This window comes from Cryptomeria japonica, chromosome 6 (assembly GCF_030272615.1).
Source record: "Cryptomeria japonica chromosome 6, Sugi_1.0, whole genome shotgun sequence".
In the NCBI taxonomy this organism is placed as follows: Eukaryota; Viridiplantae; Streptophyta; class Pinopsida; order Cupressales; family Cupressaceae; genus Cryptomeria; species Cryptomeria japonica.
The window spans coordinates 568852532-568869504 of record NC_081410.1 but is presented as its reverse complement, the minus strand read 5'-3'; positions in this window follow the sequence as shown (position 1 = coordinate 568869504).

The window sequence follows — 16973 nt, the reverse complement described above, 5'->3', positions numbered from 1 at the left end:
GTTAAGTCTCCATCAACTAATCTATTCTGTCAAACAAATCTCATTCATCTGATTGATTCAACACGTGTGGTCATGAAAATATCTTCATTTGATAGTCTTCAACGCTGCTGTAAAACCACATCATCTCAATATTCATGATTTTCATGTACCAGTTGTCAGAATGTAACACTGTCTGTCATTTACCGGTTGAAGTCCTAACTATCGGTTCTGATAAAAACTGTCTTTGCTTTACCAGTTAAGTCTATCTGGTTAAACTATAGGACTTAGATGACTTAAAGATGTTGGAACCCAAGAACACTGAGAGGGGGGGTGAATCGGTGTTCTACCAGAATGATCAATTTTAACCTTATTAAAACATGCTTTCACCAACCAGTATATCGATACATATAATATTGAAAGAAGTAAAGCAATGAATAATCCAATCACACAAATGAATACCATAACACACATAATTATATGTGGAAAACCTAAAAGAGGAAAAACCGTGGTGGTATTTGTGACCCACTATATCAATCCACTGACCATATGAAGAGATATTACAAAATATAGGGTCCAACACTTGCAGGAAGGCTAACCGCCTAGAGCACACTGCTCAATCACAAAAGGAGCCTCATTGACTACATACAAATCCAGACTACAATCCAGAGACAGGATTGGACTACAAAGATAACCTCTTCTATGCCTGAATACAGTATTGGTTAAGCTTTGTCTGTTTCAGTCTAAAACCCTAATACCTTACTAGAATAACCCCTTACATATATATCCTCACATACATGATCTCTTTCATATATTTCACATCTCCTTTATTATTTCCTCATACATACATCTTACAAAATGATCTAGTCAACTAACCTATATACCCCTTTACAATCCATCATTCCTTATGTCAGCTTACAAAGATAATTTCAATATGAATATACATGTCGGCTCAATAACATAAATACATGAATATCAAAAACAATTTCTAATGCCAGATCTCCCAAATGATGTCAGCCTCCAATACCGATAACCTAAATATAAACCATGTCGGCCTGCATTATAGGTAACCAATGAAATCCATCTAGCCAACCGGTGCCAATGAAGTGTCTGTGAAGTGTCTACCAGTACACTACTAAACCAAAATATGAAGTTGGGACATGTTACCATGTTGACATGTTTCCATCAATGAAAACATAATGAAACCAACCAATTGAGTGTCAATTGCCAACAATCTCCCCCTTTGGCATTGATCACAAAACTCATGTGAAAAATGATCATGGTTTCCATCTGTCGGTTTCATCATGAGCTTGTTCCCCCTGAGTTGAATATCCATCTAAACAAAATGCTCCATATCTCCTAAATACTTCTCACCTATACTCCCCTTTTGACATCAATGCTAACCAAAAATACGAAAAAAGCAAAAATCAAGATGAAAAATGAAAGATTAATGAATGTCTCGAAATACCTTACCGGAGCTAAATATATTTGAAAACATTTAGATAGGCCTTCTCCAAAATCTCTAGATAAGTATCCCAACCAGATTTGAAAGTGCTGGAAATATATACTAGTCCATTTAGCATATGGGCAAATGACTATTTCTCATTAAGCTCTGCTGATGTGGGCTTACCAACCATATCTATACACTCTTTCTTATTTATAATTAATGAATCTAACCAGGGACTCACCAATCCTCTAAGACTTCTGTATCTCCTTATGATTTTAGCTTTTTCCCTCTCAAGAACTAAAACTTGGGCTTCCAAAAACAAAAATCTTACCATCTATAGATGTAGTTAAAGAGTTTGATCCATAAAAAGAATTAACTATACCTACAATCTCCTCTTGAATATCCTTAATCCTTTTATCTGCCTCTATGGTAAGCAAACCTGTGTTACAACATACTCTATAGATATTAGTACACCATCTCAAAGAGTTATCTATCAACTTCAACTTATCATTAATCTCCTTCCTCTCTGACTCAATCATCTGATCAAATGTAGTTCTCTTTTCCCGTGTAAACCTCTCCAATGCCTATTCATTTGATATCTATTGTAAAGACTGGAATTCCTTTGAAATATGCTCAGTGATTATCTTAAGCTTGTTGGATGGGCTCACTTCATTGTCAAATTTGCAATCTGGGACAAGTCTATGCAAAATAATGATAGACTAATCAATAACCCCTTTATCCATATATCCTTCCTTCATCATTTTTTGTGCAACCATCATCATGAGTTCAGTAGAACTCATCTCGGTAATGATTTTATTTTCAACCTACGAGGTGTCAATTGACAAAAATGATGGACTCACTACCGGTTCCCAGCCAGAATCTGCTTTCTCCTCCTTTGATGGTTTACCTTTTGTAGATTCCTCACTTGCACCAAGTGGCTTTGCCACTTGGTGAAGTATTAGTAACTGTTGGATCCTCCATAGGAATTGTAACCTAATCCTGTATATTTTGATCCAGAGGATTGTTATCCTCAACATTAGTAACTTGTACATTTGCAACCATTACACTCTCTGTATTTGTTGGTATCTCAACATTTTCCTGTACATTTGTTTCTACTGGGGGCTCAATATCCACTATCTTAATGTTTTTCAAAATTGAGGGTGAGGTACCCACAATACCTTTACATTTCCCTTCAATCAGGATGTCTGCAGTATCTGTCTTAGGTTCCGATGAAGTATAAAAAAAATAGTTTTATTTAAAGAACTTAACCCATTCCTTGTGTGGCTCCTTGACTATCTCATTGACCCTACCTAACATAAGACTGATTATTCTATGCTTGATGTTAAATATTTTCCCATCTGCAACTTGAAGTGTCTTGTCCATCTCCTCTAGAGTAATAGAAACACACATAGATAATAATTCTTGAACCTTCAAATGCCTGTCCTCTTCCATTGCTGATAACCTTCTAGCATCTAATATGTCATATAACTGTGTCGGTATTTGGTCTTCAATTTCTAATAGGGCTTTCTTATAAATATCCAAATACAATAAAACTAATTCCTCTACTTCTCATTGTTCATCATTATCCAAATGCTCATAATAAAATTGTACATTCTTTAACGTACCATCTTTAGTAATTTCATCAACTAACTCTGCACAATTCTTGGGTGGGATAATAGTTACATTACCAAATACAAGTGCTAGATTAGTGGCATCCTTCTTCTTCCTTCTTCTAGTACTAGATGGGGCTGAAGGTGTTTCTTTTGGTGCTCTTTTATGTGCCGGTACCCTGATAGTAACTTTCCTAACCGGTTGCTTCTTTGCTTCCACCTTAGTCTCTTCAGTTTTCTTCCTCAATACCCTCTTGAATGCTAAGGGTGTGTCATCATCAAATCCATATTCTGCTGCAATAAGCTCAATGAATATTTCTGGCTCTTTCCTTTTCCTTCCTTTCTCCAGAATAGCATCAATCAATTCTTTGATATCCTGTGAAACCTTTTCAACAAATTTACTTGCCTTTCCCTCCTACTTCTCCCTATTTTTCTAGTTTAACTCGATTTCAACCTCTTGCTTCTTCTGCTTAGCACTACCAAATGTTTTTACAGTTTCATCAATAGGTGCCTCAATTAGCATATGTGCATAAGCATCTAGAATCTATGCATCAACTTCATAACCCATTTCTTCAATCCAAATCTTTCGGGGCCTTACGACTTCCGTCAAAGTTTCATCTTTCTTGACCATGAAGCATATCTCGGTTGAGTACTTCTCAACAATGTGCTTTGGAACCCTCACCCTAGAATTCATAGCCTTCTGAAATGCTTTAAAGTAACCCCACACTTTGTCATCTCTCTGACTACCCAATGTAGCAATTGATTGTTTTAGTTGCCTCCCTACCAAGATATCGAATGCCCATTGTCTCTTCCCAAAATTGGCAGTCTCATTGATGAAAAACAACATTAAATAGACAATTAGGTTTCCATACTGAAATGTTCCTTTCTTCTCTCCTTTGATCTTTCCTAAGTTGTTTAGAAATTCATCCAACATCCAACCACATAGATATAACCTCTCATTCTCCCTCATCATTTTATGAGTTGCATAAATGTAGGAGATAAAAATAGAATTCAGTCGATTAGACTGAGTTACCTTGTAACCAATGACCATGCTTTTGAATCTGATATCTATGTCAGTCATAATACTAACCCTCATTGATCTCTTGTCTGATGTTGCACTGGTGATCTTGTTGAACTGATCATTAGAACCCTTCTTCTTGGGATGTTGCCCAACCTACTGTAAACTGATGATTGCCTTGATGGCCTCCTTTGAGATCTTATACAATCTGTCTAAATAGATAAACTCTCCATGCACTCTGCTCAAAACATATCTAATAATATCATCTTCAAATTCCAGAATATCCAGAATGTTGGTAAACCCTAGATCCTCAATGTGTTTGTACTCGAGCTTAATCTTTCCAGAACCTCCCATTAACTCTCTCATATACATGTTCTTAATAACTGGTTCCCAAATCCTCAATATGACAGTGAATGTAAGCTCTTACATCTCCAACATACACGACTCCTTCTAGGACATGAGAAATATTTAACACAATGTACCACTAAGAGCGGGGTGAATCAGTGGTTCCTAATCTTTTCACTTTTAAAGAAACCTCAAAATACCAATTGTTATCCTAAGCTCTAAACAATCAAATTGGTAAGACAAAAGAGAATATCATAAGGGACAATCACACAAATGCAACCCACAACACCAGATATACTAGGAAAACCCAATATGGGAAAAACCTTGGTGAGAATTGTTGCTAGAGTCTACTACTCCAATCCAACCTCACAAATGAAACACTGAGATTACAAGATTTAGGGCACCAACCCAAGGAGCACCAAGCCCTCCTGGTTTAGGGCACCAACCCAAGAAGCACCAACCCCTGCACCAAGCTCCAACTTGGTGATGTATATTGAAATACAATTTTTATACAGTTATAGCTTCTTGTTGCAAATTAGTTCTACAACTCTTGATCAAATAGGTTACTGTGGGTTGACAGTCTTCTCTTCTTTACTAGATCTCACACTACTGATTATGAGATTACTCTCTCTAATTATTAGCCTCTCTTGTCTCTCTCTCTCTCTCACAGCCTCACAAAACACTTTGTCACATTGGGATGCCTTCTTAATCAATCACACCTCACCAGTTTTCTCAACTGTTGGACTTGCTATAGTTATACCAGTACTCAATCATTGCCAGTTAAACCCTCTCACCGATCTGCTTGTTAACTCTCTCTGCAACTTTCCTAGAATAAATTCTAAGGGAGATGATTCTTCTCTGCACTCAATCTCTCTTCACTCTTCTTCTTCTTCTCAAGCATCAACCTTTTTTGTTTTGAGCTCATGTATTTATAATCGTGGATTCCCACCAAGAATACATTCAAACACTGTTGTGTTAGGTTTTCCTTCTCCAACGCAACTTGAATTTTATTTTATTTAATATTATTTTCCAAAGATAATATCTTCATGACATTGATTAATCACCAGCAAAGCTTCACATTCCAATGTGCATTTTCTAAATCTGGGGTTCTGCACCATGCTTTTCTACTTTTCTCTATCATTTTCCATTAATGGCTTTGTTGTTTCCTTCACCAAATGGGTATGAAGATCAAATATTCTTGCAAGATCGATTCAATTTCTTTGCTAGCTTTCCTTCCTCAAGCCATAATCCTCTGGTATCCTTTGTGACTTGCAGGTTCCTCATTAAAGTCGACCTGCTTGTAGATGTGTTATGTCGATGCACAGTCCACCGACCTGTACAATCCCTCCACCTGGCATCCAACTCTCATGCTTGTCGACATCCACCTCTACTTGGATTCCTATGTCAGTTTGACATTCTTTATCGACCAAGGTATACTACCAGTTTAGTTCATCTTATCGGTTATGACCATAAAACATCCTCTCTATTCTTCTCACCGGTTGTTGTACCTTCATAACAAACAAGCAACCTTCATTCCAGTTTATGCCTTACTGCTAAGCGTGCTTTACCGATAGATGACACAAGTCATGTGTACCAGTAGCCTTCCTTTTGTCTTTCTCTTCTTATACCAGTCACCACATCTTACTTATCGGTGACTTTGCCAGACCAGTTTGACATCAATAACAACTTAATGCCAATAATGACAATAGGAAAAAGGGCCAACCGAAACATCCAGGGTAGCAATATGTGGATATTGCTTGAAAATAGGCCTGGGATGGTCCTTGACCTCAACAATAGTAGGATTTGAAATAAACATAGGTAAATATGATGATCCTGCTTCCATGATGAAAGATAAATACCATTGAATAACTATCAGTGAAAAACCCTAAAGAACTCTTCTGATTGCTGGTGAAATCGCTCAACATGATATCAATCATACTGAAACACCTTTGACTTCCTCTGAATCGCTCTGAATTTCTCTGAATGCAAAGTGATCAGAAATGAAGTGATTTCAACCATTTAACTTCTGAGAAAACCCTAATCCGTCATTGATATCAATGACTTCTGGTGAAAGATACCGGATCTCGAACAAACATCTCCATGTAGGATAAGCATGTTCAATGTCTGGAACATCTTCTAGAACCTCTTCCTGGGGCATATGTAGCATCTTCATGAATTTTTCCTACTCCTAAGACATCTACCTTAGTTACCGAATGAGCTTCATGTTGGTGCAGGAGCAACCTCCTCTGCTGGTTGAGTAACCGAAGCATTTCCATCTACTGATTGTTCTTCTAACTTCCTGACCCATCTTTGGGTATGATCTTGCAGGATTTCATTAACCTTCTCTTTCCCTTTAACATTTGATCCATCATTACCAACCAGTGGATTTTTTCTTCTACAGAACTTAGCAATATGCTCAACCTCATTACATGCATAATATGTAACATTGTTCTTTCGAATTGCTTTTCTAAAACTGGTGTAATTGCTTGACCTGCACTAATTAGTCATATGTCAAAATTTTCCACATGCATAACATTTAACATTCATTCTACAATCTTTTGTCTTATGACCATACTTATTACATTTAGAACATTGACCGGGAGTAGAATCAGGGTTCCAATTTACTCTATTTCTACATTGCCTAGCCATGTGACCAAATTTATTACAAAGACACCATCTAGCATTAAATTTATAAGCATTAAACTATCTTACTGGTGCCTTATGGTTTTGATCTTCATGTGCAGTCTGGAACTTTATCCTTGTTCAAAACCAAGTCCACTGTAATCTCCATTCTATCTTTGTCTCTTCAATAACTCATCAAGTTGTGTTGAACTAATCTTGATTTTTCTTTATACTCAATTGCAATAGTCATATCATCTCTCAGAATTATCTCTCAAGATCTTTTTCATTACTCTCACATTTCACTAAATCGGTTCTCAACATATCATTTTCATGAACCAACCTACCACATTCTTCAAATTTGTTTTTTAGAGATACAACAAGAGTTTCTTCTTTTTTCTTCTGGTCTTCAATCTCTTTAGACATCCTCATAGTTATAGCTTGCATCTCATTCCTCATTACCATGTTCTCCTGACTCATCTTTAGACATCTCTCATTAAGTGCATCTTTCTCTTCATTATCCTTATTCTGCAAAAGGTCCTTTCTGCGAGCCTGAATAGATGACAACCTCTCCTATAGGAAGAGAATGATTTCTTGAGCAGAATTCAATTCATCTTGTAACTTAAATTTATTCATCCTTTCAGCATCATAATCTTCAAGTGCCACCTCAAGTTGCTTCTCCAAAATCATATCCATGGATTATGGATTCAGGATCTTCCTCAAGCTGTTAAACTTCCTCCAAGGCACAAGGCTCTAATACTTATTGTTGGAATCCTAGAACACTTAGGAGGGGGGGGGGGTGAATCAATGTTCTACCAGAATGATCAATTTTAACCTTATTAAAACATGCATTCACCAACTGGTATACCAGTACATATAAGATTGAAAGAAGTAAAACAACCAATTAGCCAATCACACAAATGAATACCATAACACACAAAGTTATATGTGGAAAACCTCAACGAGGAAAAACTAGAGTGGGATTTGTGACCCACAATATCAATCCACTGGCCATATGAAGAGATATTAAAAAATATGGGGGCCTACACTTGTAGGAAGGCTTACAACCTAGAGCATACTGCTCAATCACAAAAGGAGCCTCACTAACTACATACAAATCCAAACTACAATCTGAAGAAATGATTGAACTACAAAGATAGCATCTTTTATGCCTAAATACAATTCCAATTAAGCTCTGTCTATTCCAGTCTGAAACCCTAAACCCTTACATAAATATCCTCACATACATGATCTCTCTCATATATTTCACATCTCCTTTATTATTTCCTTATACATACATCTTACAAAATGATCTAATCAACTGACCTATATACCCCTTTACAATCCATCATGCCTTATGTTATCTTACAAAGATAATTTCAATATGAATATACATGTCAGCTCAATAACATAAATACATGAATATAAAAAACAATTATCGATGTCGGATCTCCCAAATGATGTCGACCTCCAATATTGATAACCTGAATATAAACCATGTCGGCCTGCATTGCCAATAACCAGAGAAATTCATCCAACCTATCAGTGTCGGTGTCTGTGCCAATGAAGTGTTTGTGAAGTGTCTATCGGTACACTACTAAACAAAAATATGAAGTCAAGACATGTTGCCATGTTGACATGTTTCCATCAATGACATCATCAAAACACCAAAATGCATCAAAATATGAAGATTTAACTTACTGGACATCATCCAGGGGTTCAACTCAAGATTTGACAATAAGCTCACCCCAAGTTGTAGAAACAACTTAGTAGTTTTCTGGAGATGGATTCTCCACATTAGGTGAAGAATTTGATTCCTCAGATGGTTTGTCATCACTCTTCTTCTTCCAGGTCTTACCCATCTCAACTCTGGTTTCTTCAATATTAACATTTTTCTTTCCTATCCGATCTACAAGATGATTCACCAGTTGGTTTTTCTATGTTCTATAAAACTTGGCAATGTGTCCTAGTTAGTTGCAATGATAACATGCCATTCCAGATGCTCTCCAAGGTCTTGAGTTTCCTCTACATGTTCTTCTTTTGCATTTCATTGCCACATGTCCAAAATTATTGCAGATTGAACAAGTCACATTGACTATCTTTTCCATCTCATAAGGACTAGACCGATTAACATAGGGTCTTTGCCAATTTGTGTTCCTTCGGTCAGTGAAATTCTATCTCCAATCACCAATAGGTCTTGGGTTCATGTGAGGTGCTATATTGTTTGCTCCATATCTACATTCAATTGATCTATGGCCATACATGTTGCATGTATAACAATAACCTTCAAATCTCCTAGGCACATATCTAGTATTAGGTCTATAACCAATATTAGCATCAGATCTGCTTGTACAAACATTAGCAATATGTCTTGGTTTATTACAATTAAAGCAAATAGGTTTGTAAGCTTACTTACTGATAGTCTTTAGAGCCTTAGGAGAAGTTTTACCTTCATGCATGTTGCTCTTGGTGCCGAAAGGTTCTCCCTTCTCAGATGTATTGTATCCTAACTGAGATGTATCACCTTTCATCCTCTGAGATTGGATATGTTGATCTATCATAGAGGATCTCTTGTTGAATTTATCAAGCTTCTCATTGGCCTTAGGAAGTTCCTTTGTAAGATCTTCATTTATTTTCATGAGGGTCTCTCTAAGAGACATTTCCATTTCAAGATCTTACTGTAATGCTTCTTTTTCTTCTTTCTCCTCATGCCAATGTTTATACAAATTTGCATTCTCCTACTTGATCTTAAATATTTCATTCTTCTTATCTTGGATATGATCATCAGCCTTTCTTCTAGCTTCAAGTTCCTCACTCATCTGGATTGTAAGTTCTTCCAGCTCTCTTCTTAGGTTAGTCTTCTCACCATTCAACTTTTCCACTTCTTCAACCAGTCCATCAATATTCACCTCATCTGAAGAGCTACTATTAGGGATCTCCAACAATTGTTCAGTATGTTCCTTCCTTTTAGCTAGTGATGTCTTATACTTGCCTCTTAGGGCTTCTAGCTCATCCTTGGTTTCAACAAGTTCTCTAGCCATATCTCTATAGCTCATTCCATCACCCATATTTTCCTTTGGATTAGAGATAACTTCCAAGCATTTAAGTTGTAAGGAAATTAGGCTCTGATACCAATTGATGAACTTATAAGGCACTAAGAGTTGGGGTGAATTAGTGATAGTAAAAATAATACAAAATTGAATATCAATTTCACCAACTTAAAACTCAATAGACATGTAAGAAATAACACCAAGTATGAAATCACCACATAAAGCATAAACCACGTGACGCAAGAGTTTACGCATGGAAAACCCAAATGGGAAAAACAATGGTGGGAGTTAGTACCGACAAGATCCACTATCTACACTATAGAGATTTGGCTAGTTAAGGTCTACAACACCTGGTTTGGGGAACATCCTGTTAGAAGTATCTAAGCCTGGTTAAGAGCTTTGCAAAATGGCCTATGAGGACCAGCCCTATTAGGAGCTACCCAAGTACCTAGGATTTGAAAACACAAGTTAATGTGTCACCTAGTTAGAGATTTTAATGATCGGAACTGTTAGGATCTGACTGCACCCTTTTAGGAGTGACCTTGTAAGAGGATTTTCTTGCTGCAACTATTAGGGAGACAACAAGTACAAATGATCTTAATATAACACCTTCTATGTCTAATAAGATCCACTTCAGAACATTACAACATCACAAAGACTTCATATCTCAACTCCTCTAATCATTGCACTATGTGAAATACAAAATTTGCTCATCATTTATCACACTATCAAGCTCATGTATATATATCCTTTCATACCTCATGACATAGTTAAAATCATCATAAGGTCAGCTAGAACCTTGTTACAATTCCCTAGGTTCAATGCATCGAGACAATCTTGCATTGCACACTTTAGTTATGTCAACCACCAACATAAGAAATCCAATTCTATGTCGTTTTACCAAGTTGAGTGATTTTCATCACTACTGGTTAAGTCTCCATCAACTAATCTATTATGTCAAACAAATATTGTTCACCTGATCAATTTAGAATGTGCGGTCACAAACATATCTTCATTTGATAGTCTTGAATGTTGTTGCAAAACCACATCATCTCAATCTTCATGATTTTCATGTACTGGTTATCAGAATATAACATTGTCTATCATTTATCGGTTGAAGTCCTAACTACTGGTTCTGATAAAAATTGTCTCTTCTTTACCAGTTAAGTCTATCTGGTTAAACTGTAGGACTTCGATGACTTAAAGAAATATAGTTTCCATCAATGACAATATTCAAAATAGTCATCATACATAAATCTAATCTCTATGCACAACAACCATATACCGGTTGCATCAAGCAAACACATATTACTGGTTTAATTTAAATGATCAAATGCCAACATCTCCCCCTTTGGCATTGATGGCAACACCAACATAAACTCTGACATATTCAACTAAAATTATGTTGGTTGGTTCTGAAACTTCTCTGATGTACTTCACTCTTATGCCAATTCACTCATTTCATCTTTACCTAGAACCGAATCTTCATTGCTTGTCCCCCTTTCTATTACACATCTTCTCCTCCTTAGGCTACTATATTTCTTCTCCCCCTTTGATAGCAATGCCAAAGGTGCATATGCATTGTCGGTCATCAAATCTCATCTAAGTTGCTCCCCCTATAGAGCAGCCACCATTTCATCAATCCTTGGTGAAAAATATTCAGTAATCCCACTGGATTGATGCATCTTGTCCATCTTATTTCTTCTTATGTTGGGGTCTGAACCCTAATTTACCTCTGAGATAATCAAAGGTAGTCTTCGACAATGGTTTTGTGAAAATGTCTGCAAGATTCTCTTTGCTTGTCACATACTCCATTCTGACTTGCTTTTCTTGGACCCTCTCCCTCAGAAAGTGATATTTCAATTCTATGTGCTTTTTCCTTGCATGTAACATGGGATTTTTTGAAATATTAATAGCACTTGTATTATCATAATAAGTAGTTACTAGTTCAGACATATCAAATTTAAAACCTTCTAATACACGTCTCATCTAGATTGTCCGCATGCAATTCATTGATGCTGCAACATACTCTGCCTTTGTTGTTGACTGTGATACACATGTTTGCTTCTTACTTGTACAAGAAACCAATATACCTCCAAGAATAAAATCTCCACTGGTAGTTCTTTTCCAATCATCAACATTGCCTACCTAATCTGCAACAGTAAACACTTCTAAAGAAGAATCATTTCTATAAGGATACCATAAACCATAGTCTATTGTGCCTTTCAAGTACCGAAATATCCTTTTCACTTCTACCAAGTGAGTCTCCTTGGGATCCTTCTAAAATCTAGCAACCAAACCAACAACATGTGCAATATCAAGCCTACTCTGAACAACATAATGCAACTTACCGATCATGGACCTGTATTCCTTTTCATCAATAGAGGGTGTATCATCTTGCTTCGATAGTTTATAACCTGTCACCATTAGAGTACCAACCAGTTTACAATCCTCCATGCCAAATATTTTCAATACTTCCTTTCCATACTTACTCTGACAGATAAATATTCCACCATCCAATTGCTGGACCTGTAACCCAATGAAAAACCTAATTTCACCAATAAGAGACATTTCAAATTCTTTCTTCATCTCCTCAGCAAATGCCATACATAAATCATCATCACCTCCAGAAATTTTATCATCTACAAATACTTCTACTATCAATACTTTGTCTCCATCAGTCTTAAGATATATGTTATTGTCCTCACTAGTACGCTGGAATCATATATTGATCAGATGTGCATGCAATCTTTCAAACCATGCTCTTGGTGCCTGCTTCAATCCATACATTTCCGTGTGCAAATTTTAAACCATAATTTTATTCTCAGTTAAATCAAACCCATCTGGTTGTTCTATGTACACTTCTTCAGGTCAAGGATGCCATTAGGATAATCAGATTTAACATCCATCTAGTAGACCTTAAATCCTTTAAATGCAACATAAGAAAGTAACATTCTGACTCCTTCCAATCTCACCACTAGTGCAAAGGTTTCTCCATAGTCTTCTCCTTCTTCTTGTGCATAGCCTTTGCATACCAACCTTGCCTTCTTCATTCAACTTGTTTCTAAAGACCCATTTAATGTCGATCACATTCTTGTCTTCTAGTCTGGGAACAAGTTTCCATGTCTTTTTCTTCTCTATTTGGGATCCAATTCCTCATTCATGTCAGTAATCCAATCATCATCCTTCAATGCCTCTCTTACTGCTTTAGGCTCTATAGTTGAAATTAGATAGGAGTTTTCTTCAATTTTCCTTCTTGTTTGTACACCAACATTTTTATCTCCTATAATTTGTTCTTCTGAATGATTCAATCTGACATATCTTGGTATTAACTATTCCGATGTTGTTCCTTCTACTTCACGTTCTTCATCTTCTTCATCGCTATCTTCATTTACGAGTTGAGCACCTATTTTTGCATTGTTCTTCTCATCATTATTTTGTACCTTTGGTTCAATAAACACAAGTTTATCTTCATCTTTCTCAAAGTTCATCTACCTTCACATTATCACTCTCAATGATCTTTTTTGTTCTCTTGTTATAGCATTTGAAAGTCTTACTCTTTGTAGAGTAACCGAGAAAAATACCTTCATCACACTTTGCATCAAACTTTCTAGTGTAATCATCACGTTTAATGAAACATCTACTCCCAATAATTTTAAAGTAACTTACACTAGGAGTATTGCCATGCCATAATTCATAAGGTGTTTTGTTGTTACCTCTCTTGACAAGTACCAAGTTCAAAGTCTAAACAATAATGCTAACTGCTTCTCTCCAAAACATTTTTGGTACTTCGCCTTGAATCAACATGGTTCTAATAGCTTCAACAATTGTTCTATTCATCCTCTCTGCTATCCCATCTTGTTATGGAGTTCTAGGAGCTGACATTTGCCTCTTGATTCCCTATTCATCACAGAACTTCACAAATTCATCAGAAGTAAATTCTCCACCCTGGTCAGATCTTAAACATTTCAAATTCTTCTTGGTTTCTTTCTCAACTAAAGCTTTGAATGCTCTGAATTAACTGAATGCCTCTGACTTTTCTCTTAGAAAACTTACACACATCATCTTGGAAAAATCATCAGTGAAAATCAGGAAATATCTATCACCAAAATAACTCTTAGTCGTCATAGGACCACAAAGATCAATATGAACCAAATCAAGGATATTTTCTAAAGAGAAAGACTTACTCTTTAAAGATACATAAGTCATGTTTCTCATCTGACAGTCTTTACATAACACATTATCTGGTTTAACAAATTGGGGCAAACCTCTCACAATGCTAGACTTACTAACCTTTATCAAAATTGTCAAAATTCACATGTCAAAATCTCTTGTGCCATAACTAGCTATCTTCAATCAACCCAAAAGACATCATTTGCATTTCTTTTTCCATTTAATGAAATAGTTCCTTTACCTTTAACCATGCAGGGTGATTTGTTACCAAATCTTACTATACATCTATCAAATTCTTCAAGGGATAAGAACTTATTTCTATCACCGATCATGTGGTGTGAGAAACCACTATCTATTATCCATTCATCACTGCTATCCATGTGAGACACCAATGCCTTTTCATCAGTTGGATCTTCCTTCACAACAACAAACACTATCTCCTCATTGTCATCTTCTTTTGATTCTTCATCAGTTACTCCTTCATCAATTGCAACATAACAACATTTCTGTCCTTTTCCTTTGAACTTTTTGAACTTCTCTTTCTTATCAGTGTTAGGACAGTTAGCAACTACGTGTCCAATTTTATTGCAAGAGAAACACTTCAATGGTAATTTACCTTTATACTTACCAATGCCTCAAGTTCCATTAGATGAACTTCATTATCATCCTCACCTCTGCTACTACCATGACTAGACCTACAATCATGATTATGACAAATATGCTTTCCTTTCCTAATAGATGTACCTATAACAGAAGCTTTAAAAGAAGATTCAGATGGTTTTAAAACACTATTATCAAAGCTCTTTAACTCAAATGTGGTCAACTTTCCAATAAGAGAATCAATAGTGACTTTATCTTTAGAGATAGATCTCACTTCTTGAATTGCATAAATTCTAATAGCATACTGTGTTGGGATATTTCTAAGCATTTTACTAACAACAATATCATCATCAATCTTACTGTAATACCCTAAAAATGGTCATCTAAACCATGAGCCCCTAATCTCGACAACGTCACCAAGGTCCTAACCAAAGGCAATTAAATAAATCTTGAGGACACAATTAATTCCTAAAATCATCAAATGTCACATGGCAAAATCAATCACTCAATATTAATTAAATATTTATTTAATTAATTAATCATTCCAAGTAAATCATTTTAAACAATTATCTTATTTATTTTAATTAAATATCCTAGCATATTTAATTAAATAAATAAAATTGCCATAAATCTTCAAAAAAGGAAACAAATCAAGAAAGAGGAATTAATTCAATTAAATAAATCAATTATGAGCACAAATCTTCAAAAATGGAAATAAATCAAAAAAGGAATTAATTGACAAAAAAGAATTAAAATTTGAGAAAAGAAATCAATTGGAGATAATCTTGAAAAAAACAAATTAAAAATTGATAGATAATCTCAAATAAAGCAATTAAAACAATTAAATATTAAAATTGAATGAAATAGATAATAAATCAGTTTTTTTCTGATTTTATCTTAATTTTAGTTCAATCTCCTTTAAATCAGTTTTTTCTTGATTTAATCTTAATTTTAGTTCAATTCCCTTTAAATCAGTTTTTTCTTGATTTAATCTTAATTTTAGTTCAATTTCCTTTAAAACTGAGAAAAGCATTCAATCATATCAATTCACCTGGATTGTGCTTCTTCTTGGAAAATCTTGACCGCTCATCATCATTTGATCTCAACCGTTGGTTTCTTTTTGAATTTTCTATAAATTCAGGCTCATCTCTCATTCAAAGGGAGGCTGGAGAATACATCGTTATTATACTGTTTTTTCTCTAGGCTCATTGCATATTAATTATTTCACATTGATTAAATCATTTAGATTGATATTGCTTAAATCTTGTTAGATTAATATTGCATCCATCTAGCATTCATCATGTTCATATAGATAAAATCCTTCATCTTGATGTTGTCTAGTCACTGGTATTGCTAAATAATCTGAGAGCAATCTTATACTCGCATCTTTTAGAAGGCAATGGGATGATTTGTTATGGTTTATTATTCATTGATTATATCTGACTAACCATATATGTAATGACTTGATTGAAATGTTGTGTATTGCAGATACAGATACAGGTCCTCTTTTCACACACACATTTCTGGCGCCCACCGTGGGGCTCGAACCCACAACTACAAGATTTATAATGTTTCTTGAACAAATTTAATGTTTTGTTTTTATAACTAATAAACATGCGTTAAATTTGCAGAGAAAAGTCTTTCTTATTTATTGTTCTTCTATGACAGTCAAAAATGGTCTCGGTTTGGAGAGCATAACTTTTTATTTAACTGTTGGATCTTAACCAATTTTTGATATGTTGTGTACAATAAAGTTTTCTACAGGTTCACTAAAGGGAGTTTCCTAAAGATTTTGGGGTTGAAAGTTATTATTGATAGAGTGAAGTACTGTCATTTTACTCATTCTTCTATGACAGTAAAAAATGGTCTCGGTTTGAAGCGAATAACTTTATATTTAACCATTGGATCTCAAGAAATTTTTGATATATTGTTTAAATTCAAGTTTTCTATAGGTTCATTGAAGGGATTTGTCTAAATATTTTGGGTTAGAAAGTTATGATTGACAGAGTGTAGGACTGTCATTTTACTTATTCTTCTATGAAAGTCAAAAATGGTCTCGGTTCAGAGAGCATAACTTTTTATTGAACTGTTGGATCTAACCCCAATTTTAATATGTTTTGTAAAACCACTTTTTC